The sequence below is a fragment of the Gallus gallus genome, chromosome 17, assembly GCF_016699485.2.
Source record: "Gallus gallus isolate bGalGal1 chromosome 17, bGalGal1.mat.broiler.GRCg7b, whole genome shotgun sequence".
Taxonomy (NCBI): Eukaryota; Metazoa; Chordata; class Aves; order Galliformes; family Phasianidae; genus Gallus; species Gallus gallus.
The window spans coordinates 9,054,195-9,077,945 of NC_052548.1; the positions used below are offsets into that span (position 1 = coordinate 9,054,195).

At 42.2% G+C, this 23,751-nt stretch overlaps 1 protein-coding gene across 3 annotated transcripts in view; it reads left to right on the forward strand.

Moving 5' to 3' along the window:
• Positions 1 to 23,751, forward strand: part of DAB2IP (DAB2 interacting protein) — a 180,079-nt gene that overhangs the window by 11,944 nt on the left and 144,384 nt on the right. Inside the window, exon 1 of one of the 3 annotated variants that reach the window (XM_015279825.4) lies at positions 17,635 to 18,013. The exons of the other annotated variants lie outside the window; for them this stretch is intronic. The gene's annotated coding sequence lies outside the window, so the exon portion shown is untranslated. Of the gene's footprint in view, positions 1 to 17,634; positions 18,014 to 23,751 lie in introns of those variants that run through there. 3 annotated transcript variants of the gene reach the window in all.

Sequence of the window (23,751 nt, forward strand, 5' to 3'; positions counted from 1 at the left end):
TTCGAAAGGTGCATGAAGGCAAATCTTGGCAGTGGCTGCTACACTGAGGCTGTCAAAACTGATTGAGCAAGAGCAGGTTGACACTGTGCAAAAGGCACCAGAGAAAAAGCAAGCACAGTGAATGCAGCAGAGCGCACCTGCAACACCTGCAGCCTTTGCTGTGCCATGGACCACAAGAGGTGAACGTTCACCAATGTCTCATGTAACCTGCAGAACAAATCTGTCTTTGCTACGTGCTCAGTGTGCATGCTCTGCTCACTCTGGGTTATCAGTACATCAGAGCACAAACATTTTCCTCCGAAGCAAAACATGAGAACAATAAATGAAAGGTCATCTTTATACGGTAGTAATGTGGTGGCATTGGCACATATGGACTCAGAACTATTCAACTGTTGAGCAGTTACTGTACAACATGCTGCATCATCCGTAAGCGTTGCTGTAACGAGCTTTTACAGATACCATTTCTCTGTGCTTAATTTATGCTGAGTGTATTCAAAGAGTGAAAGATTATCCAGGGAATCCTTCCTGCCGTCAGAATAGCAATGCCTTTCCTTTGCAGCTTGCTTCCTTTCCTTTGTCCTGCTCTGAAACTTCATGCTCTTTTTCTATAACTGTATGCTATCTTTATATAACCAAGGTAATATTTCACAAGCATTTCAATGGACAATGGTGCTGTCAAGGACTATGTGCTGCTTCCCACATTACATTGCTAAGCAACATACAATACAGCAGCATGATACCGTGCTGCTGGTAAGAAGTCAAGCTCCAACATTCAGTCAAATTATTCTGATCTGCTTTTCCGTCACACAGGAATCAACTTCTTTTGGCACACAGTTAAAGATTTGTATTAATAGTAACAAACACATACCAAAGTTGGACTTTTTTGATTCACAAGAGTTAAATACACGTACATAAGTATTTTTTCCAGACAAGTTGCCCTCTTTGCTATTTTCCCAACTGTGTGGTTTTCACTGACTTTGAGAATACTTGCTTATATCAAAGTATTGATTGAGAGAAATGCTTCAGCTTTGAGCCAAACTTGTTTACTCGTCAGCTTAAAATCACATGTGCTCAAATCCCTCATTAAACACAGGTCCACTTGAGAGCAGACACGGGATGTCAAATCCATGCTTGGAGGGAACCCTTCTGTTTCATAACCTCTGCCTGAAATATGAGCTTAATGTTGATGAGGTAAAATCTCAGATTTCTCATTTATTCCAAACAGATTTGTTTAAAGCCAAGTTTATTTAATCTGTAATCATATTTCTAAATTCACATGGGACGTCTCATTGTGGACATCAGTTTTGCCAGCTGATGTCATCTCTGAAGAAACATCCATATTTCAGTTCAATTCTTGTTTATAATTGTAAAGGAAGTAATTGAACAGGCTGATCACTCAGAATCTTTGCTCCTTTTCCAAAGGATAACATCCTTCTAAAATATCTCAGTAGATCCTGAAAGAAGAATTCTGTTACTTACAAACTCATTGAGGCCTTTCCAATTAGTTGTTTCCCACTGGCTTTTTAAATACATTCATACCAGCTGTGCTGACTGTGCCTCAGTTTGCAAATGAGGATGATTTCAGCATTTTGCTATTAGTCACTGATGGTGTTCCAAGTAGCCACTGCACTACTTGTTTTGTGACTTAGGGATTTGGAGCATGGGGTTGAAAGGTGTTATTTTCAATAAGGCAGTCATCAACTGCGTAACACCGAGTCAGCTTGGGCAGGAACAGGGATGCAGAGCAGCAGCTCTCTGAGGTTCCTCAGCAGTCAGTGCAAGGAGCAGCCGGGCTGATCCCATGGAAGGGGAGATTCTGGTCCTCCCAGAAGCTGCTTCTCAAGACGAAGTTTGTTCAGTGCAGGGATGGGCTCCCCTGGCGGGGTGTGCAGTCTGCTGCTCTCAGTATTGCTGTTCTAATTGTAAAAGGAATGAGGGAAATCAAGCAGCTAATGCTGAATGGTGAACAGGAACAAAATGTTGCCAAGACGTCATGAGAGAGGAATTGATGGAGAAAGTGAAATGAAATTGTTGCTTCACTGAGAAGCGAGCAAAGCTCCGATCCTCTGCATGCAGAGCCCACAGTGCACTTTGCAATCCAGCCTGAGTCCTCCTCCTCCAACATGCCGTGTGCTGAGAGCATCAGAGCAGGGACGGTTCTGTCTGATGATGAGAGACCTGCAGCAGAAGTCTGACAGAGGATGTTGCAGCCTGTGCAGACTGACAGGCATTGCCTGGAATCAGGCACAGCTAGCTTCATCTGACACTAGAATTATTCTATCAAGTGATGGGAACTGATTATAGAAATTTATGATATCTCCTACTGAGAATAAGATGGCAAACCAGGACACTGCTATATCAGATAAAGTAGGCTGCCAAAAAAAAAGAGAGGAAAACGTTAAGATCTTCTAATCATTCTAATAGTTTCAGTTACTCTAATAAAGCTGGAATAGAATCTTTTCTATGGAGTCTGAAGGTGATAATATTGCACAGGGAGAGGAGTATGGCACAGGAGGATATATCTGTCTGCGGATGATGCTGTAACAGTCAGTAGGATCAGCAGCTGAATATTAATGCACTCACATACTGCAGGAGGTCAGACTTGGTAATTCCAGGTTTTAGTCTACGTGAGATTCAAGGGATCAGAGAGAAATGGGCTCATTTGGTTTGGGTGTGGACAGGTTTATGAAACCCTGGGAAGGGGAAAAGTGAACGAGCATAATGCATCGCTGACTTCTATTAGTGAGTTTGTTCTTCAGAGCCAACGAATGGCACAAGTGCTGTCCATTATTTACAGTGAAATCTTTTTTGTTCTGTAAAGTTTGATTAGCATGGAAATGTACTCCGTTCATAAACCAAGACAGTGGGAAACTAGGAGTTTCTCACACATTCTGCAGATAAGTCAAAGGATAACCCATAAAGAGTGGACTGATAGGAGGAATACTGTAGGGGTCAGGAAAGGAAAAGCGCCCAGGTGATTGGAGTGCAGGTGATTGATTCGTCAGGATTTTTTATTCATCAAGGTTACGGATGGCAGGTTTGAACCTTGCACTCACATACCAAGAAGAGCATTTACTCTCTGCCTTTTCACCTTACCCTTCCTCTTCCCATTGATTTCAGTGAGGTTTCTAATTTTCTATCTGAGTCTGCAATGGGATTTGCAGCATGCACTTCATAGCTACACCAACATCTCAAGAATTCCATGGAAACCTTGGGTTAAAAAAACAGTTTATCTGTGTCAGATGGTTAGATCTATTTCTGAAGTCTTAGCTCGGGCAAACCTAATTGAGTAGGAACAGAGACTGCATTCTCATACTTCTATTCTGCCTAGAGCAAGAAAGAGTACTGAACGAGTGAATGTGAAATCAGAAGTTAGGGAACAACAAAGAGGAAGAATGACAGTAATATCTCAAAGAAGAGACATTATAGACCTATTTTATCAGAAACAGATTAGAGACACGAGAAAAGAATAAGATGTCATTTATCTTGTGTTTCTCTTTTCCAATGACACAGCAACAAACAAAAGTTGCTTCCAAATCTTTACTTATTGTTATGTGGATTTCACATAAAGCAGAAGACCATATGGAGTAATTCATTCTAAAAAGCTATTCAAGCAGAGAGGCTGCAGTGATCTGGAAGGACAGCAATTAGCTGAATCCCTGCACAAAAAGGGAGACAGTGAGGAGCAGGCAGGAAGCAATGAGAGAAGGGAAGAAAAGGAGCAGGCTCTGAGCGAGCAGCCTGGCAGCCCTGGAGGACTCAGAGTTCAGCTCTCAGAGCAGTGGTTTCTTTTCATGGGCTTCAGTACTGTCTGCAATTTTTTTCTCTCAGTTGCATGTGCTAATTTGCAAACAGACATAAATGTGTATTTTTGATACAGTATTCCTGTGCTGTAGCAATGCATGTGTGGGGATAATCTACTGGTGTGAGGAAACCCAGATTTCAGAGGAAGAGATCTGGATGTGGGTTTTCTCTCCCGTTTCTAATCAGTATGACATGAGCTTCCATCTGGACAGGTCCATTTCTTCCCCAAAGGTAAGGCCTTGTTCTCACTGCTTACCTTGCTTGCATCCGTTTGAGATCACATAAACTAAAGAACCTCAGGTGCAGCCAAACCTTGCACTTGCTTTTTCTGACCTTTCTTATTTCTGTGGAATTTCACATACTCAGAAGAATGGCTGATTTCCTAAAGGCCCCAATAACCCCATCCAGCCCAGAGGAACGAGTCACAGCTCTGCTGCCACTGCATCCCGTCACGCCAGCAGGATAGCTCACGTCTGGGAGAGAGAAGAAAAGATGATTTTCCACATGTAAAAAGAGATGTGTACATTGTGCTCAACCAGGGCTGCTTTTGCAGCAGATGTTGTCAAGGATACATGAATTGTTTTGGTCAGTATGTTATTTTAGCCTGAATCTCCATAGGAAACTCCGATGAAACTTTTGTCTCTGTTCAAGAAACAGCACTTGATTTTCCCCATTTTGCTATTGGATAAAATGCCCTTCAGAAGCGACAGTCACTACAAGTTTTATTTGATAAGAAGGAGTGATGTGTAACTTTTCAACCTGGCCAACCTTTGTAAGATTCTTACCCGAGGTTTGGATCCCCCTGGGATTCTGGTCAGCATCCAAGCACTTTTTGGTAATTACATCCAAGTTTTTATTAATGACATATCATTACAGCAATTGCCACTGCATTACATTTACATAACTGAATAACAAAGAACAGCGCATTCTTTAAGGCAGTCCATTGATTAAGGAAATGCACATTCGTTACTTGTGCATCCTGGATGCAAAGGAAGCAGTTGCAGAGTTTTATAAAAGGGCTGAGAAAACAGCAAACGCTTCTTGTTCCTGTTTCTAGGAGACAGCTGCAGAAACACAGCGAGGAATCTGCAGAGTCAGCCAGGGTGGGATCTCAGCAGGCAGCTCGGTGTGCTGGGCACAGAACCCTCTGTGTTGCAGACCTTTGGTTATTTTTGCCCAGGAGTCACTTCAGTTTTATGTTCCTCCATTAAACTGCCAGTAGGAGTTTACTGAAGACATACTTGCATCAGTTTGAAGTGCACAGTAGCAAGAAGTAATGTTATCTCCTCGTTACCCCGAAAGAATGTCCTAAAAGTATTCTTCTTTTGACTACACTCAGTGATTGTTGGTGTATCTCACGGCAGAATATTTAATGTGTGCTCCTTTCATAGCCATCATTGTGTTATTTACAACCAGCAGCTCTAAAACATTTTGCTTGGTTTACTCCTTAGCAGTTTTTGTTACTGATGACAAGATTCAGTGGTTTGTAGCAGAGATTTGGGCAGAGGGACAAAGCTGCTCTGCTCAGAAACTGAAGAAGTTTATGATAAAGCCCCTGAGGTCAAAGATGGTTCAGTAAGTTGCATCTTTTGGGCACATATCAGATACTGAACTGCTCTTACCCCAGAGAACAGCCTTATAAACCAAACCTCCAAATGGTTCACAAAACCACACAGCACTGAAGGGAACGATTCCATGGCCACAACTTCTTGCACTGGGAATGTCTTTCACAGTCTCTTTATCCAGCACAGGACTTGCAGCCATTTGTGCTCCATTTAACTGTTCCACCTCCTGTTTTACCCTGTGGTGGGGCTTTGTTTAGTCCTGGGTGAAGAGCTGCCACGTTAGACGTGTGATTAGAGCATCACTATCTTGAGAAAATTAAGACAGAGGTCTGCTGATTTAACAGGATACATTTCTGTCTCCTCAAATAAAGGATCCGTAGAGGATGTCTGTCCCATTGCTCCAGTTTATATGATGTATATTCCAAAAAAGCACTCAGCTGAGAAAAAAAGGCTTCCATATGGCTCTGGACAGCTCAGCAGACAGCCCTCTTTTGAAAGTTCTTCAGTGGTAAGTTTAAAATAGGTCACAGTCCTGACAAGCCTTGTGCTAGCAGGAGCATTTGCTAGCTAGAATTGGCACCTGGAGCTGCCTTGCTGCTGGGGCTTCCAGAAGATCTCGGTTGCATTCAGATTTGTTAAATTAAATGGTTGAATTGCTATCAGTTTCTGGTGAGGCAGGGGGATTCGGGAGGCACCATTTTTCAATTTGTCCTTGTGTCATATTCAAGCACATTTACGACAGACACAGTTCAAGCAGAGAAACAGCACAATGGGGCTTTGGCATGAACTTTTGGAGTATAATCATCCCTGCCTTTGCTGTCCAGGGCAAGATAAGCTGATCTCAATGTGAGCAGATCCAGCCATGAACAGTGACTTTGAAAACTTGCCAGGTAGAGCCAAAGAAGCAGTGAGGCTGGTTACTTGGTATGAATTGTTATTCAGCCCTCACAAAAGAAGAGGCTTTGACAACACCCCCAGTAACCTTGGCAGACGGTTTTGTTAAGCAGGTCTGTGCTTCACTAGCTTTTCAACTTGCATGCATTCATTGCTCCCTCCTACATATGAATTTATGTTTCAAAGAAGGGCTGTGTGGTGGCAGGCAGCTGTGGCATCATGCTGATCTTTTACACTGGCTAACAACGACTGCCTCAAGCAGCAGGCAGAATAATGCAGCACTCTTCTGTTTCTCAGGAGGAAAAGCACTGAAGCTCTTCTCGTCTCTTTTTCTAGGTGTGCAGCCTTAAATGTTTTCTCTTTATTTTAAATGAAGGAGATCTTTCGATCTCCAGCTTGGTCCTCTCTCATGGTGTGACTGCTGAGGTGACATGCTGAGAAGGGATCTATAGGAATCGTTTTTGCACAGGTATTAGCAACTAATATCTGTTAGCAAAACCTGGTCCAAAAAGACTTATGGAATATAGTCTTTCCTGGAGACAAATTCAAGATCCCCACATTTCTACTGCTTCCAATTTAGACTGCATAGCTTAATCCAGAAATACTAACTTGGGTCATGAAGAATAACAAACAGGTCAAATACCAATCCATGTAGCTGATAAGAGAGAGGAACTGATTTGCCCAGATCTTTACAGGAATTTAATAGCAAATCAAAGGTAAATACTATCTTTCTCATTTACAATTTCATGTTGGGGTGTGAATTAAAGGCAAATCTGAGCTATGATTCCCATCTTTACTGAGGGAAATAGAAGTTAAGAAGTAAGAGCAACCATAGAGTTTTACACATCGAACATAACTGGAGTATGGTATGTAGGTGCTAAAACAAACATCATGCAAACATTAGGCAAATATGTATAGCTTCATTTTCTCGTCTCATCTGTAGCCATCTAGTGGAATGTAGAGGTGCTCTGATTAGATAGAAATGGAATACACTGAATTTCCACTTCCTTCCAACCATCCCAAAATGCCTTCCTTGAAGAGTCAGTTTTCCCAGTCTCTAAATTCTACTTCAGCTCATAGGTATTCTGGAGAATGCCCTAGCTAGACTTCTCTTTCCACACTCATTAGTTCAGTGTGCTTGGCTCATTTCCTGGTATTTGGTCCAGCACAGCCTCTGACCATTCAGGCCATTTGTCTGAAAATCATTTCCCTCTTCACTTCTGCAATTTTCCATTCAGTGCCTGAGCAATTAAAATCCCCAGAGATCAAAGCCCTGATCTTCCAACTGTCCCTTTCTGTTCAAAATCATTGCTTGAGCTGCTTCCTCGACTGCATGAGCTGTGCTCACACAAAGACACATCACAATTGCTCAGTTGTTAGGAACTGTGAATACTGCCCTAGCCAAAATATTGTCATCGTTCTGACTGGTACATTAAAGATGAATTTTTACCTGATCTTTAACTGCAGATGAGGAAATAATTTTGATGACATTAAAGTCAAATCGGTTCTCAATATGCTATTGTTGAATTCTAAGTAAGTATTATTTTTCACTGTTTTTATCTTCATTTCTTGGCCTTGGCTGCTCTGTTAGCCTTCCTGGGTTATTCTTGACTCACCACAAGAAGGATTTCAGAGGTATTAAATGGTCTATGGAAAGTACATTATCTAACTACAGCATCCATTTTATGGGAAAATACAGTTTCTTTATGTAATTCATGTCAATTCAAACGTTCATTACAGTACCAGGTGTTGCTATACACTGGTGACAGTGGGTCTTCCAGCATCTGCAGATCATCTCCTGTGACCTGGGTTGGCTGTGTTAATGAGCCACTGTGTGTGTGTATGTTGATGTATGTCCAGATGTGGGCTATGGGATGGGCAGATGAGACCTGTCCAGGACTGCTCACCTCCTCTCAGTGCCTCCCATGCCTGCTGTGGTCAGCTTTGCTTCAGTCAGACTGGAGGGATGTAGTATGTGTCAGTCAAGAGTAAACACCCTTTTTTTCTATCATATACTAAATCCTAGACTGTATATATGACCCAAAACAGGTGGAGGACTGTTAGGAGGCAGAGTGCCATGTTCCTGTAGTCTCAAAGTAGGTGGTTTTGTGGGGAAGGTGGAAAGAGGGAGGTTTTTTGTTTTGTCAGTGAGGGGGAGAAGTAGAGAAGTTGTAAAGAACATAGGGAGCGTAGGGTGCTAGGAGAGAGAATACGGGGTTTGCAGCACTGTAATTTAGACCAAGGCAGAGATCTCAGAACATTATTTAATAGGGGCTATATACTGTGCAATACTTAAAACAAATAGATGGAAATTAGTTTTTCTTCTATTAATATGGCATAATTCTCAGGAACAGCACTAAAGTGTTTTTGTAAGGTACAATTACAGTAGAGTCATATCAACCTGCTAGGTTAATTTCTCCATACAGAACGGCGTGTTTTTCTCCCTTCAGCCAGCCATTCATTTGTCCGCCTACAGCTTGTAGCGCCAGGCACGAAGAGTTAGCTCTAAGCACAAGTTACACGACTGTACAGAGCGAGCAAGGAAGGCAGAAGCATCACCCGGGGGCACCACAGCAGCAGACCCTGCACTCTGCTGTCTGCCTTTGATTTCTGTGTCATCAGCCATGGCAAACCCAAAACACACCAAATCTGTGCAGAGTGATCCTTGCCTTAGATTTAAACAAAAGAATTGTTAACAAACAAGGTGGTCTTTATGTCTTTGCTGGTATAAAGGAAAGAGTTTGGACCACAAGGTCAAGGTAAAATTGTCCCTGAAAGTCTGGGTTTGGAGAATTGTTCCAGGGTTGTTGTAATGGCAATATAACTTCACCTTTTACAGAGACATCTTGTTTTATAGCTGCACATTGATATCTTTTTCAGTTATTTTGTGGAGATGGCTTTGGAGAAAATAAGATTTTGTATTCCTGAGCTGGGTGATGGGACGGGTCCTCTTTCTCTGTCCTTGCACTGTGCCATTTACCCAATTCAAAGTGCTTAAAGCTGGAACTTTTAGCAGTATTACTGTGAGATCAGACGTATTTCAATATCTATATTATAGAAAATTGAGGCACATAAAAGAGTTCTGAATTACGTGAAGTCTCGGGGTGTTGGTGGCAGACCCAGTGGCAGAGTAAAGGTGACCTGACTCCTAATACTGTGGTCTAAGCACCAAGTAATATTGACTCTGCTGAGAGTTTGCAGCTCCAGAACACGGTATAATTTGCCATATGATTCTGGCAAAGGCAGTACTTGTCCCCTAGCTCAGAAAAACAACTTAGCAGCAGCTCCTAGCTTGGCAAAGGAGATGAATGCAGGACAAGGTGTCCAGCAGAAGGCTGTTGCTGCAGCAAGTTCCAGCTGCTCAGTGCAGTCACCCATTTGCCCCCCTGGTGGGCAGTGGCTGCTCTATTCATTCTGCAAACAGCCTCTTTCCTTTCCAAGACAGCCCTGGGGACACAAGGGAATGGCAGAGTTTATTATAAACCGAGTAAAGCAGCAGACTATTGCTGGAGGAGATCCAGGGTTATAAAAGATTGGAGGGGGGGGAAGGGGAGGAGGGAACAGGACATAATTTGTGCTGGTGTGTGAGGGGGTGGGTACTGGTGGCTTCGAGGAGGCATTCCCCAAACCCTCAAGACCTTTGCTGGCTTTGGTGCGATTTTCTGCAGTGCGTACTGTACTGTGTCAAAGCCCACTTACTTTTTATTGTATCAATCATTCTTGTTATGCAGCAACACGAATCGGAGAACGCTTGCAGGTCCTGCTCTGAATGAGCTCCGCTCTCTGCCAGCTCAGCCTAGTTACATTGCTGTAACTATTCTGGGGGATGGGAGAAAAAGGTTGCTGCTACTTTAAATATAATGCATTAAGAGGATGCTGGAAAAAGGCCTGCATGCTGTAATACCCAGCCATCTAGTTGGAAAAGCAGCCAGATGTAATACAAAAGAAGAAACACAGCCTCTTATGGATGCAGCACTAATTCATAAATCAGGTGAATCAGCTTAGGCAACTGCTGTGTTTTTATGCCTCTGCTGCATGGAGAACTGCATGTTGGATGCTTTTATTTGAAGTAATGGAACCAGATAATCCCTTGGACCAGGAAAACTCCAATGGTAAGAAGTAGAAAACATAGAGAGGAGAAAAAAAAAGGATAGTGAAAGAGTGTCTGAGTTGCACATCCTCCTTAAGGACAGGGCTAGGCATGTGCTTTTACTGGCTTCTGCATGGATCAGTAGAAATGAATGTGGTAATGTGCTTCACATTATCTTAAAAATCACTCTGTTTACAAGGTTTGGAGGTAGACATAGTAGACTGACAGATACAGAGCATTGTAAGGGGCAGGGATCTGCAGAAATGGTGCTTTCCTCATTAACCTATCTCCTGGGAAGCTTTTGCAGAGTGGAAAGTAACCTATGCTTTCTACGTTACTCAGTTTGGGGGTCTTTTTTGCCAGTGAGAAAAGAATGTAACTTTATGCTGTATGTGCTGTCAAATGTAGCATTCGGAAACAGCTTCTTTATCTGCAGAGAGCTTTCCTAAAGGCAGTTGCAGTGAGTAATTTACTTAGAAGGATATATTTAGCTGTGGACCACATCAACTCACCCTGGAATTAAAATCTGTGGTTAAAACTGCAGCTATTCCCTGGGTTTACAGCATTCCACATGCTGATGTTCTGCTATCTGGTCTATTAAAATGCATACAAAAGGCATAAATTGGGGTGAAAAGTTGCTTGCAATTGCGAATCTTTTTTTCTCTGTTAATAGAATGGATTGACTGCATCGAGGAGAAGAAATTGTTTACATTTGGAGAACAATTTAAGATAACAAATTAGAATACATCGATTCTCCGCTCTTTAATATGTATTTAGTGCTAGATTATATGCAGTCTGAAATCCACCAAGTGTTTTACTTTCTGTGTACGTATGGTTGAAGAACGACCCATGGAATTCCCACAGCATATTTTCTGCTGATAACCTGGAGCTGGAAGCACGATGTAGCTGCAGTGTTAATATCACCGTAGAACTAAAGCTGTGCAGGAGGAATGTGGTTGAAGGAATGAAGTAACATTTAAGCTATGTGAACAGTTGACTGGAGAGATATAAGTGGGCAGCATTGCTGTGTTTTGGGCTCTGTGCCATGCTGAAGTTGAATTGTATAAAGCTATCACAGGCAGAATTCAGTATTGCTTGAAATGATAAGATTGAGCTGAAAAGCTTCAGAAGGTAGAATACAGTTTTTAACTTCAGTGATCTATTCTCCTTTATTTACATGTAGTTTTGTTATACTTCCTCTTATGCCACCAGGACATAGGATTGAATCTTGTTTTCTCCTTAACAGCAAGAAGTTTCAGGACTGTTGGAGAAATGCATGTGTATTTTGGACTGATGCTAACAAACATATAAGCAAGTATTCTTTCTGTCCCAGTGTTAGAATCTGGATTTTAGGAGTCAGCGAGGGTATCCTGATTCTTTGGGAAGTATAAGAGTAACTTTTGTTTCTCCAATACGCTTAAATGGCTCACTAAATTTAGAATGTATGCACTGTATACATTCAAGGTGTGTATTGAGCCATTTGTTGATCAGAAGGTCAACTGCATCCGATGCTATGCTGCTGGAGCTGCAGGACCACGTGCAGGTCTGAGGGATTTATCTATGGATGTGGTATGCCACACCTCATTTTTGCATGAATTCATTAAGTAGAAAGTTTTCCAAGAATACCCTGGATGCTGGTAAGGTAGGCTTTTCCTTTGAGAAGGTTTTCTGGCAGCTGTCATTCACAGAGCAGTCTTTTGTCCCTTCTATTGTCAGACAGCTACTGAGCTGCTCTGAGCGCTGCTAACCATTGTGTTTATCTCACTGTGTTGCCCATGTGACAAACATTAATGTCTTGGGAACTGACCCTTACTTAAGCTGCTTTCTGTACAAGTGCCTTTTTTGCCTTCAAGAATGTCTAATCAAATTCCTTCTGCTGCTGTCAGGACGGAACCTGATATTTCATTATTGATTTACTAGATAGTCCTTTGTGGTTTACCATCCACCTGATCTTAGAATTCAGTGTCAGTTCATTCATTCTTACTTATTTGCTGTAGGACAGCCCAGTGAACGGATCAGTGATGATAGCAAAAGCTGTTCTGCACAACACGTGACAGTAACATGCTTTAGAATTGCTCCTCTTCCCTCTCACAGCCCTTTCACTTGCTTGGAGGGATATACAAAGTCATCTGCAAGGACCTCAGTGAAATATTTGAGACCAGGAAAGCTGTAGCTCATTTCTGCACACAGTGTTCCTTCCTAATCAACCTGCGTTGCCAGACTTTTGCAGAGATACCTCATAGACGTATTGAAGACTGTATTAAAGCTACATAGATGTATTAAAGATGCATAGCTGTATTAAAGGTGCTTGTGATTGGGCCAGAGGAGGAGCAGCTCATTTCTCAGGGTCCTGAGTTGAGATTTCAGCTGTGTTAGTTGCCTTGACACAAAAGACCCTGGAATACAATGAAAAATGATCAGCTGTGGGTGAAATGGTCATTGGGGTTTTTGCTGAGGTCCCTCACTGAGCTGTGATACTCGCACTGATTTGAAGACGAGTTTGGTAGGTTGCTGTCCGTGTTGATGTTGGTGAAAGGGGACAAAGTTCTGCAGCTTTTCTCCATGTTTCCCTAGGATAAGGGCTCACATAAAGCTACACATTCTTGTAAGGCTTTTATAAATCATTACAGCACAGACCCTTCTTGCTCTCTGAATTTAAGGAGAGACTATTGTCATTCTGTGATGGCTCACAGCTCTAACTTTTTGGCGTGTCCTTTTTAATGCACTGGTATGGATTTACTTGATTCTCTTAACCAAAAAGAAAAAGAAAAACTTCTTTTTTTGGAAGAAAAGTGCAGAAGAATGTGCTGATTCTGAACCCATAACCTTAAATTACCCTTTTCAGAGGGATGACATATCAGAGCTACAGATTTCCCTGCTGTACTGAAGCCACTTGCTGTAAGAGTGAAAGGCACCTCGGCAGCTTTTGTGAGCTGGTGAAGATTTATAAGACGTTACATTTGTGTACAAACTCTTGAGCACGAAGTATCTGTGAGTTGTGCATTTCTTGAGTCTTCTAATTGCTTAAATTAGAGTTTTTGTAGCTACTGTGAGCGCTACTATCACCCCTGAATTTGTCCCGCTGTATAGCCTGACTATTTCCATGTGGATGAGTTATTAGGCTTTTAAAGGCACAATGTTTTCTGGAAGAACCTTGCAGACCAAATTTCAGCAATTGGTTGTAGTGCAATCATATTCCCTACACCATGAGGGTGAAGCACAGATACAAACTGTGTACCACAAAGGGATGGAGTTAAACCATTGTTCTTTGATAGTACAACAACTGTGGCATGTATTTTTCAAACTCCGCCGTGCACAGTGAGCCAGGAGGATTGCATGAATGACAGCCAGGCTGCTGGTAAGTTAAACCCTTCAATCAATAGTACACAGCAGTAAGGAAACCTGAACCTCAGCAACACCTTAAAGTGCATTAAAGAGCGCATTTGGTAGAGAGAAAAGCAGAAGCAAGGACTGGGAAAACAGAAGTTGATTCAATGCATTAAAAAAACAAAGTATATCTTATTACCAGAAGTATTTATTCTAAACCTCCCTGAGTAACCAGATTCTTTAACAAAGTGTTTTTTTCTGGATATTCCATGACATAAATGAGGTCTGTCTTTTGGCTACAGTGGTTCAGTAAAATCATACTTAGTCAATTTCAGTCTTCAAGGCTGAGCTATTGCAATAAGCAATAAGCAGTAGCTGGGTGCTATTGAGCACTGAGACAGATATGCATCATTCTTCTTTCTCTGCTGTAGTTCTCATCCCATGTCTATCTTCATGACTTCTGAGAACAGAGAAGTAAGGAAGCACGTGCTTGGTGGCAGGAAAAATTGGAAAGAGAAAGATGAATGCCAGTGCAATGCTCAGAGCAGACAGATGCGGATTGAATCCTGATGAATTGTGCATAAAAGCAGTAGGCATGCTTGGGGTGGCAGTCCTTTTCTTTACGGTGTGCTGTAGTTTTCTTCATTTTACCAGTGCCGTATACAGGTTCTAACTATTACTCATAACTCATATGGAAGATGTGCTGTGCCGAACGGTGGAACGGAAGGAGAAAATAGTTTTTTTTATGGAAGAAGAGTGTTAAATCTTGGTGGCCAAGGACAACGTGCTGTATCTGCACATAAGAAATGCTGGTGACAAATTCAGATAACGTGTCCTACGTGATGGCATTATTTATTGGTGAACATCTGAAATAGCGACAGCTTAGCCCTGAAGGTAACGTTAGGCCACTCTTCAGCATCATTTGCTAGGGAGCCTACAAGTAGTGTGACCAATGTGGAGTGTACTCTAAAGAAATGATCCAAGTATGTGTCGTGATCACTGTTGGAAATAGAATCTGCCTGAACTGTCAGTGACTGTGTGGCAAGTAGAGCAAACATTACAGTGTCTAACATAGGTAGGAGGGTGTAATTGGGTTTCTTTATTGTCCCTAGAACTTTCTGGCATTGAAGAGAAAGATTTAAAAATAGATATAAGCACTCTTTGGAAACTTCAGTGTAATTTACGGTATGCGGTGAAACGGAAAAATCCAGCATAGCTTTAGTGAATTGTTCAGCAGTATCAAAAAGGCAGAGAACACCGGGGGAACCGGAAGCCAAAGAGTAACAAGATTACTATGCAGTCATTTGTAGAGTGCATTCTACCATCTCCAAGTTTAGAAATAAAATATGAATGACCACTGCATGCAGTCTGTTCCTTTCTCTCACTACTGAAGTCTGCAGAAGATGGTCAAGCTGATCACAAAACAAGCATCCCACCAGCCAATAACACACAGTAAGGGAGAGCCATCTCTATGCAATCACCAAGGAATGTTGGATGAATGGAATGTAACCGTTCATACTTGGAAACAGTGGAAACAGTTAAAGTGAAGTCTTCATTTTTTCAGTATTAAGGAAAGGGATTTATCATAGTCAAGCATTTTCAAAACCTCTTTCATTTTGCTTCCAAAAAGACCAACTCCAAAGTGTGGCATTGCAGCAGAGGCTTCCAGTCCTCTCTCTTAAATACAGCACTGCTATGAGTGTCTCAGAGAACTTCCTACACCAGCTGGCTGCTGGAGAGGTGAATTCAGTGAGAGGTGAATATTTGCAGGTCAGAAACTTTTGAATTCTTAAAGTTCTGGCAGCAGATAACTGGAGAAGCTGCAGTGGAGATTGTAAGTCCCTACCGAGACCTTTTCTGAGACCTTTAACAAGGGTTGCTGTGATCCCATACGTGGAACTACGACCGTGTTGAACAGCAGCCTCCTGTGCTGGTGATGCCCGGAGGGACTGATGACAGCTGATGTTCTCCATCTGTGTCAAATGACTGTGCTGTATGTTAGGGATGTAAGGAATAGATAGGTGCTTAAAGATAGGTGCAGTACCTCGCTATACTGTTCTTTATTGTGTCTGACTGGGAGGACACAAGGAGGTTTCTCAACACGCACATGTAGTTATCATGTCAGTTAGAGCATCACGGTGATAATGTTTACATATAGATATGCTTCCCCTCCGAGCAGCTCCAAGGAACTAGCACATGCATAAGATCTAATTGCAAAGCACTGCTACTGCTGATACAGACTTGGAGGCCCACCAGATGCCTTGCTAAGTGAGTCAGTAGTCAGCGATGCTGGCAGCCACAGAGCTTAGTGCAGCAATCAGAAAATGTCTGCCAAAAGAAAGCTTCAAGAAATGTTTGTTTTCCTACCAGATCTCCATAGGCTTCTATTTGTTTTACACCTTTAAATATTTTTCTAGAGGTAGTTGGGAAGTTGGTAGACAGCTGTGGTAGATGCAGTAACACCAACCATTCTTCTTTGTGCTGTAGCACTACGTGAGGGCACAGCATGGCGTGTGCAGCAGATCGGTGCCTCTGCATGTAGGTCCTACACTTCATCCAAGCTGGGGAAGTCCTGATGCTCAGTGTTTTGAAACAAGGAAATAAGATGCAAATAGAGTTTTCTTACTTGTTCCAGAATAAATAAATATGCATGTTTGACTTAAAATAATAATAGTAAATTTTAGGTCATGCTTCACAGTATTTTGTTGTCTCTTATAGTTTGCAGAAATGAGCATTGCTCATGGCAGAGAACATCTCTGATTCAGAGTTTTTCACAGTTCATGTGTCAGACAGGAATGCGAAGGATCAATTTACAGCCATAGACAAAGATCTGAGAATGTCTGAGGGGACCTGCAGGAATTCTGCTCGCCCCAAATGGTTTCACCGATTCCACTCATCCCACTGCAGTGCGTTTTTGGCTAACCCAGAGTTAATTTCTCAGTGGCAGCAATAAAAGCTTTGTATGTAGACTGCAGTGAGAGCTGGCACAGGAACATTAAAGGCAATGTTATCTCCTTGCAGTGTTTTCTCTTGTAAAAATAAAGAGAAGTTCACGATGTTTTGGAAGCTCATACAGGGAGAAAACTGCCAGTGCCCTGCAAGGCTTCTATGGGTGACTTGCGTGGTTCAGCACATCATCCCTTACCACTCACCTGCAGCTGCCAGCAAAAGCCAGGCACTGAGCTGTGCAGCAGCACTGAAAAGCGACCCCTGGGTGAGGCAGTTGCAGTGGTGCATCAGCTACACAAAGCCGATGGGAACTGTTTGCAGGGTCGTTTTCTCAGCTTTCGGGTAGCAGTTTTACTTCACCTGAAAGTTCATTACCTCCCAGATGTGCTCATTTTGTTGTTATTTAAACTTTTCTGGTAAACCTTAGATAGAACCAGAGGAAATATCGCTCTGCTTAGGAGACACCATCTCCAAGCTAACTTTCCTTTTTATACCATTTGCAAGATCCAAAAAGTTAGGTCTTAATCACAGAGATATTAATGGATGGATTCAGCATACATGAGAGGCTTCACTGAGATGACTGAAGTTGTTTGTCTGGAAGACCACACATACAGTTCGTCCTTTCTTGACTCTTTCAAATGTTTGTAGCTTTTATGGTTGAAGAAAAAAAAACAAAGATTGAGTTCTTGTTGTGACTTCCAACTCAAGATTAGGCTGACAACGGAAATTAAAGATACAGCAAATGCAATCAGCATTTAGGGTTTAGGATAAAACAGGTGCATTCAACTCAATACCGGCGCTGAGTACACTCCGGGCTGCTGAACCGCCTGCCTGTGCCTCTGACTGGGAGAGAGGCGTGTTCTATTTTCCCTGCTTATTCATTTTCTGAGTCATTCATCTTGTGCTATAGCTATTGAAAACTGTAACAGAGTCTGGGAAGCGCTTGGCTTTTCAGTGCTGCCTCCTGATTGGCGTAGGGAATGCTGCTGGTGGGGAATAATGTGTGAATACCATCTGTGCCGAGGAGCTGGGAGCCTCCGTGAATTTTGCTCCGAGAGGCACCTTTAGCCAGGACTGCGGGCAGGGCAGAAAGCTCGCTTGGGCTGCTTGGCTAAACTTTCAGTTATGCCTGGATTTCCTCTCTGTTCCCCTGTTAAACTTTTTTGTGCTTTGCTCCAGGGCTGAGGTGCTTCTCCTGTGGGTTTTGGGGTTGTTTTTTTTTTTTTTTTTCCTGTATGGGATTTCTTCTCGATTTCAGAATGCACACAAAGTGGGGAAATAAATCAGCAAGTTTTGCAGCTGTGTATTGCAGCACCACAGTCAATATGGAATGTCTGGGTTGCTTTGAGAAACTACTTCCAAAAATTTGACCTGCTCCTACAAGGTAAGCAATTAAGGAGTCTGCATGTCAGGGGCTGACTTAACTTACACAGAGGTTTGTTTCATTAGGAATGAATCTCTCATTCCAAACATGCAGTTGCCTTGTAGCAATGCCTGAGATCAAAAACTGTTGTGTCTCAGAATGTCTTTAATGAGCCTGAAGGAACGAGCAGAGTTGGAACAATGATTGTTTATTGCTCTTTTGTCTAGAAATAGTCTTACAGTAGGTTTTGAAAACAAATGTTGTGCAGTGCAAGTGTAATTGCAGTTCACGACTGCGTTTGTTTTTGGATCTGTATCTTTCTGAAGAGGGCTCTCCCAGCTCTTGTTTTCCTGATTATGGAATCTCCTTTTCAGAATGTTCTCTCAGCCAAAACACAGCTATTTTTCCAGCAGTCAAATGCTGCACTGCACTTCAAGGAGACAAGATGTAGTTTGGGAGCCTGTTAAATCCTGCTCACTAATGACCTGCTGGTGTAGATTCAATCACCAGAGAGAAAACTGCAGCCGTGCCTTTAACCTCAACAGGCCTGCCACCAGCACAGTTAATGGCCACCACTCTCTCCCATTACTATTAGCACATACTCAACTTTTTTGATGGTGTTATTTTAGAAGGTGGGTGGTTGGTTGTTTTCCTGGAGGTCACATTTCAGTCACTCTTGTATCTACACAAGGCAAAGTTAGCTGAGGGAGCACATGAAATTTTGGTGTTCTACAAAATCAGCCTTCCTTCCAGCGTGTCAGACTGCTCTCCTTGTTGTCAGCTCTTCCAAGGAGGCATCTGCAGAGAGCATCTCTAAGGCTTCATTTGCTGAAGGCCTCATTATTATTAGTTTTTGACAAACACCTGTTTTTATTAGCTTTCTCTTTTGTGTCAGAATGTTAATTGTAACTATAGCTAAACTGAGTGTGTAACTTTCAGGTCATGCTGTGTATTCTATGAGAAATGTTTAGTCTCTGTAGATGAGGAACAGTGAATTTATGTAACTGATACTTGATCCAACCTAAACTTCTCGTGTTGAATCACTTTTAAATAAACAAGAGAAGAGCCTGCATCTAGCATAACACAGAAGAGAGTCGTAGCTGTCTCCAGTCTCACTAAGTACAAATAAATAAGCTGTAATTTCATATAATCATCTAGATTGGAAAAGGCCTTCAAGATCACCAGGTCCAACCAATAACCTGACCTACTGAGTCCCATCGCTAAACCATGTCCCTCACGGTGTCACATCCTCAGTCCCATAAATACCTGTGGGATGGGGATTGCTCCCTCCCCTCCCTTGAGCAGTCCATTCCATTCTTCAACCACCCTCTCCTTCTTCCTAATGTCCAATCTAAACCTTCTCTGGGGCAAATTGAGGCATTTTCACCTATTCATTTTTCTGGCAAAATTCCAGGTCATCAAAATGACACTTTTAATAACAAAAAACCCTTCCTTGGTGAAGCCCAACTTGGGAAAATTCTTGTAGGCCAAAGAAGGAAAGTCTGAATCCTGTTGTAGTGCAGCACCAGTACAGTCCATTGGCTGGCAATCACTGTGCCTTCCAAGGATACAGGATATAGGATTAAGGTCTCACTATGCCTGGTGCAAGCCAACAGTGTGTCTCTCATTTTATTTACAATTAGATATCTTGAAAGGTCTTACATGTAAGACTGTAAATGACATTTTTCAGTAATGATCACACTTATGGGGATATAAAAGCTATTGTTCATTCATAGGTGCTGACAGTAATAATAAATACTCATCTAGGTCTTTTCAGGTGGAATTATATTGGCAACTGTAGATTTCCCATGTGCCATTTATTAATCTGCCATTGGACTAGGCACGATCATTTTAACAAAGGGGCATGAGGAATAAAATCCTGACCATGGAACTTCTCTTCCATTCCAGTCATGGCAGAAGGGTTTCTTAGCCTTTGGCAGCAGTGGCTCTGTATCAATCGTAATCAATAGTTGTTATTTCCATTTTCCTTTAATGTGATTCTGTGTGGTTGCAAAGCATGTCCTGTTGGCCTGCCTGTCCCTGGTATGCTTGCAGGATCCTCAATACTGCAATTTCATTCACCTTTCAGTCTCTAATGCAGCTGTCCTCAAGCCAGTTTAAATGTGATCTTGTTATCCCTTTTTGCAAAGGGCTGCTAAATTAACTTTTATCATTGCACTGCTGCTGTATCAGATCTTCTCTTCCTGGATAGCTCTTTGGCCATTCTTCTTCTCTCCTGCAGTCCTCCTCCTTGTCCATTTCCCTTTCTTTCCTCCCCAACACCCCTAAAACAGAAATAATTGTTGTAGATATTTGTCCTTATACCATGGGGAGCAAAATCCACATGACTTGCCTACAGGAATTTGGAAAATCTCCATGCTATTTCTGTCAGCAGATTGGAGTATTTGTTTCCTTGAAGATGAAGAACTGTCGTTTTCACTATAGGAAGGAGTGCTTTCTTGCTAGAGTGGCAATCTGCCAATGCAGTTCCACCATTGTGTGTTTGTAGCTTAATTTCAGGAATCTGCAAAGGTTTCTTTTCTTCCACTTCAACTTCTCCTGCCTGCCTTTGTTGTCAGACTTTCTCTGGGAGTTCGGTCTCACTTAATTCACAGAGAATGTGGCTGCTTCTTCCATTCTTTGATGCCTGGAGTCTAGATCAGTAGATTTTTAGTGAGCTTCAGCTTAAGACAGAGCTGACCTACCTAGAATATAGGCCTCCAGACTGTAGATGTGAACCAGAGTGCTGAGGCACTGCCATGAACATTAAAGATCTTTGCATGTATCTGTGGTAACTATTTCTTTTGCCTTTTTATGTAACCTAATGTTCCTTTGCCAAGCAGTAAAATGTAATAGGGACTATTTTTGTGTTCTTGGGGTATTTTTGTGGCTCTGTGCTGCTCTGAATAGATGCCGCCTCCTGCGATGATCTCACCGCTTCTGGTGCTTTCCAGAAGACCATGAAAATCAAAAAAGCAAGGTAAAATCCAGATAAGATAACAAAATCAGGATAACAAATGGCCACCTTACCTTTATTTAGACCAGATGAAGAACGGAAGCCAGTGTTTAAAACAAAAAAGGAGCAGAAAGAGAGGACTTCAGAAGAAGTGGAATAGTGTAGGGCTATGGACTAGAGAATTCCTGGTCTCTGTTTCAGGCTTCGTGAGACCATTTTGCAGAACAGCTGTGGAAGTGAAGATCAGGTTTGATTTAGGATTTCCTTTTGGAAATGGTGAAAGCTCTTCTCACTCAAGGGCTTTAAACCTACATCCATGCACTCTTCATGGGAGATGGTGCTAACTCTCTGGCTCTGGGGTGGATTGTCTTGAAGTCCCCTGAGCCAGGATCCCTGCCTGCTCCTGCTGTGAACAAGACGTAGTGGGACTGCATATGAACAGCTGCTTGTGCCCTTAGTCTGGGGACTTTAGTACTGAAAAAAATATAGCCCTTGTTTCATGGCAGTTGTGTGAATGACTGTTCAATGGTCAGAATCAGATTTTCAACAGAATAAATTATTTTCCAAAGAAAGGTCAGCTAATTTCATTTGTCTTCTTCTTCCAAACTTGCCTTTTTAGGTAGCATTTTTTTATGAAGTCTCAATGTCTTACTCTCTGACTTATGACATCTAAAGAAATGCTGTTCCTCCTGTAAGGCATAAAAAGCAAAACAACTTTTGAGCTGTTAAAAGAGTATCAAGCAGTAGTGATATTTCTTCAACTTCATTGTTTTGGCATTTAATTCCTTAGGGTTGGGGCTTTAAAATAGTTAATTGCAACATTCAAATCAAACTTGGTCAAAATAGCAGTGATGGTGTATGTTACTGTCAGTATGCACTGCATTGTGCTGCTGGCTGCAAATGAATTCAGAGGCTCATGCTGCGCTACCCGCTGGCCTTCTCTGCTTGCCTGGCTGCCCTTACCCAGGCTGCCATTGTTGGAAGAGGAAGGCTGCTATGTGAACTCTAAAAGCTCTATCGGTGCTGTGCCAAGAGTTACTGTAGAAGAATAAGCACAGAACCACATTAGTGATGCTCTCAGCCATGAACCAAAGATATACACTTCCTTTGTAAGAGTTAGTTTCAGCTTCAGGGCTCTTCTTTCTGAGGTTCTCATTACTGGGTACTGTCACATGGCAAACTGCTGGGGTAACGGTGCTGTGGGCCGAGGGAAAGCTGGAAGAGCCGCGAGTGCGTCGGTAAAAGCCATAGGTTAAATCTGAGGTGCACTGCAAAGCACAGAGCTGTTACATCATAAAGGCCTTGTGCAAGGATGAGATTCCTTAATGTTTCACATAAAGATATTTGTAAAAGCATATGTAAGACACAAATCCCTATCTACCAAATAATAGGGAAATCTGAAAGTCACAGCATTCAACAGGAGTACAGTGTGCATTTCCAGGTACCATCTAACCCTGTGCAGCACCTCTGGCTTCTGCTCTTGACCTCAGTGGCACCAAGGGAGGACAGGAAGATCGTAGAATCATAGAAGATCCCTTGTTTTGAGACTACATTTTTTTACTTGAGTAGCACAGAATTGAAGGCAAAGGATACTGTGACTGGAAATGAGTCTTGTACTTCACTGCGCAAATGCAGGGCTGATAGAACTGAGACAAAATGATCTGTGGACAATATGGAAGAAATGGAATGGCGGATTAAAGTCAAGGTCTGAAAATGGGTGTCCAGGAAGGAAATACATGAAGAGTAATATCTGAAATGTGCATAACAACTTGCACTGGAAAAGAGTGCAAAAGAGAATGAGGTTTAGATTAGGACAGTATGTTTTTCAAACTGCAGTATGTGAAATGTTTGCAGGCTATGTCTGTCATTTGTGGATTTTCACAGAAAGATTTCATGGTAGTATTAATTGGAAAAATGGTTATAATTACTAATAGGATTAAAAAGAAATGGAGAATACTGATAATATAAGCAAGCTTGTGCTTTTAATAGTTTGTGTGGGTGAACTGAGGGGGGAAGTAAAATGGAACAAGTCTGCTCTTAAAAAAGAAATCCTTACAGAAAGATCCATATCTTGGTGTGTATGGGATCATCAATTTTCTTGTAATTTTATCCATGTGGTTTTAGGGACGCCCTCCTCCCCAGCCCCCCTCCCAGAAGAAGAGCAGCACAGTAGCTTTGGCAGCTTGGTGAAAGCAAACTGAAAAGTAGGGAAAAGACTGACCAGGGAGATGTGATGGGAGATTGTGGATATCATTAATATTTCATCCCTGGGGGTGCAGCAGAGCTTGTGAGTGGCAGTGCAGTCAGGTTTTGCCAAGCTTCTCCCTCCATGGAGCAGTGTGCAATGTGAAGTGTTTCTGGCTGGGAGCAGTGATTGTCCAACTGGAGTACATCAGCTGCTGGAGCCACTTGTGTGGCTTGTGGAGTGTCTGTGTGACTAACACAGCTGATCCCTGCCTTGCTTTCCTGAGTAGTGAAATTCCCACACCCAAATTTAAAGCTCCATTTGTCCTCAGTTCAGGCTAGAACACAGGGAATGTACTTCATTCACAGATTTATTCATTCTGTGGTTTCACATAACCAATGTCTGTTAAGGTTTGAAGTAGTCATCTAATTTTATGAAATCCTTTAATATGGAACTAGCCTCAAACCCCCTTGCTGTTACCACTGTCTGGCACACAGCAAATTATTCCTCTAAAACACTTAATTCCTATGGCAAGTGGGCACCAGTGCTTGACAGTAAAATTGAGTATGGCTTGAGATTTCCTTCTGCAAATTGTTTTGCAAACTGTCCTGCCTGGGA